Source organism: Triticum dicoccoides, chromosome 2B (genome assembly GCF_002162155.2).
Source record: "Triticum dicoccoides isolate Atlit2015 ecotype Zavitan chromosome 2B, WEW_v2.0, whole genome shotgun sequence".
NCBI classification, from domain to species: Eukaryota; Viridiplantae; Streptophyta; class Magnoliopsida; order Poales; family Poaceae; genus Triticum; species Triticum dicoccoides.
The window spans coordinates 151,355,536-151,358,351 of NC_041383.1; positions in this window are offsets into that span (position 1 = coordinate 151,355,536).

Sequence of the window (2,816 nt, forward strand, 5' to 3'; positions counted from 1 at the left end):
GGGTGCGGTGGGTAGAGGAGGCAGCAGCAGCCATGGAGCAGGGGCACGGGGCGTGGGATGGTCGAGGGAGCGGGGCGAGGGGGCCGTGAGCAGGAGCGGGCAGAGCACCGTCTCGGTCGCGGGCGTGCGAGTGCGACGAGCGGCCGGAGTGGGCGGGCACGACGTCGGTCGCGCGGACGAGGCCGTGGCGCACGGGGCAGAGGGAGGAGGAGGGCACGGCCCTCACCAGCGTTGGAGAGCAGAGGGGTCGGCGAGGCTCGTTGGAGCCGTCGAGGTGGAGGCGAGGCAGCGACGGTGGAGCGGCGCCGGGCGACGAGGTCCTCGGGCAGCAGCGCGTGGCGGCGCTGGGAGCGGCGCGCCGTCCAGATCGAGTCGAGCGAGGAGTCGAGGAAGGGGCTGCGGGGACGAGGCAGGGCGGCGGGGTCTGGCTACGGCGTGGAAGAAGACCAGTGAGGGAGGTCCGGCGAGGCGAGCTCCGGGCGCGGGGCGGCGTCGGGCGACCTCCTCCTCTCGATCCCGATCCAATCGGGGGAAGAGGGAGGGGGAGATATTTTCGGGGGAGTGGTGTCGGTGGCGGAGTGGGTCTCACCGGGTGGGGGAATAAGGAGAGGGAGTGGGCCGGCCTGTAGGTTGGGCCGGGTGGGCCGGTCGGGCGGCCTGGTGGGTTGGCCCAGTTGGGGCCATGGCCCCAGGGGGGTTTGTTTTCTTTTTTTTTCATTTCTTTTGTATTTTCTTTTCTGTTTTATTTCTAGTTTCTTTTAATCTTTAGTTTTTACAAAAATCACCACTGGTACCTAAAGTAGTATTTATAAACAAACTGCTGTCACATCAATTCTTAACCCATAATAAAATATTTTTAATATTTTATAAAATCCAATAGGTATTTGTTTAATTGTTTTCACTACTGTTTTAATTAGTTTAGAGCCCTTAAACATTTTATCAAGGTTTGGTTTCTCCATCGTATTTACACCTGATTTATCTGACCCACCTTGAACATTTTGGTTTCATTGTTTGAAAACTTTTATTATTTGCCTTTATTTTAAATTTGAATTTTGAACTGGGTTTCGAACTACGCGGGTTTATCAACAGTAACCGAGGTGACGTGGCATCATTAGCGGAGTTTCACTGTAGCTTAATTATCCGGGCGTCACACCCTGCTGCTGCGTCCGAACGGCGACCGCGACGGTGCCGGAGGCTCAAGCCTCCTGCACGACGGCGGAGGAGGTGGTTCCCTCCCGCGCGGCTACGGCGCTGCTGCTCCCATCGTCCAACGCCTCCTCCTCGTTCTCTTGGCCTCGTGGTGGCGATCTCAGTGAGGCGGCGTGGGTGGCGTTGCGACCGCGGTGGCGCATGCTGGTGGACGGCGAGATGGTTGGTTGGCTTCGATCCGGTTGGGCGGTGGGGTTTGGAGTTGGGAGAAATCCTTGCCGGATCTTCTGGCTCTGGTGCGGTGACGCCTGCGGGTGCCACCATTCCTTCCTGGAGGGTGTCGGTGGTCTTCATTCCCCTCTACCCTCCGTGTGCTGGGGGAAACCCTAGGATACGTCCGGGCAGCAGCGTCGTCGGTGTCGTTTCCTTCCTGGAGGTGCTGCTTGATACACAGAGGATCGGAACTTAGGATCGGGGTGGGTAGATTTCGGAGGGCGCAGCGGTTGTAGGTCATTCGCGTCTGTCGAGCTGCCGGTGTTGGCATTGTTTCTTTTTCTTTTCCTTTGGCTTGTTGTGCTGCTCGCCCCAGCGTCTGCTCTGTAATCGGTGTTGGTGCTTTGGAATACAAAGCGGGGGAAACCCTTTTTCGGTAATACTTGCGATCACCCAATGCTGAAGACACTACTCAGATCCTAGCACAGAATGCAGTAAGAGGATTTCCTAGGATGCTTGGAAGCATCGACTGCGTGCACTGGAAATGGAAAAAACTGTCCATTTGCTTGGCAGGGGATGTACAAAGACGCCAAAGGCGGTTGCAGTGTGGTACTTGAGACAGTGGCCACACAGGACCTCTGGATTTGACACTCCTTCTTTGGTATGCCAGGAACTCACAATGACATCAACGTGCTGCAGTGTTCCCCTGTCTTTGCCAAGCTTGTTGAAGGTTATTCTCCTCCGGTGAACTTCGAGGTCAATGGGTAGCACTACAACAAGGGATACTACATAGCAAATGGCATCTATCCGAGATGGTCTGCATTTGTGAAGACTATCTCAAACCCTATGCTAGGAGGCAAGAACTCCCACTTCGCGAAGGTTCAGGAGGCTTGCAGGAAGGATGTCGAGCGGGCATCTGGTGTGCTCCAATCTCAATTTGTTGTTGTCCGGTACCCCGCTCAGACCTAGTCAAAAGATCAAATATGGGAGATCATGACTTGATGTGTCATCTTGCATAACATGATCATTAAAAGCGAGCAGGAAGAGCCAGTGTTTGACACTGAACAATATTACACGCAGGGTCCTCTTGCCCAAGTTGATCACCAGCTACCGGCAACCTGGACTCCCTTCCTCAATATGCGTCAGGAGATCCGAAACCCACATGTACATCAACAACTGCAGCAGGATTTGATGGAGCACCTATGGATGCTCAAGGGCAACGCCTAGCTCGACGTGTGATGAAATATGAGTTTTTATTTCTTAAACTATATAATTTGTATTGAACTATTTGTTGTTGAATTATTTGATTTCTATTGATTTTCTGTGATGAACTATGTGTTAAAAAATAACTTCTGTTGAATTTGCGTCGATAGCGGGCCGATTTTGCGCTAAAAATGGGCTGAAAAGCAGGCAACTTTGCCTCATAATTGGGCCAATATCAGCGGCGATTTTTC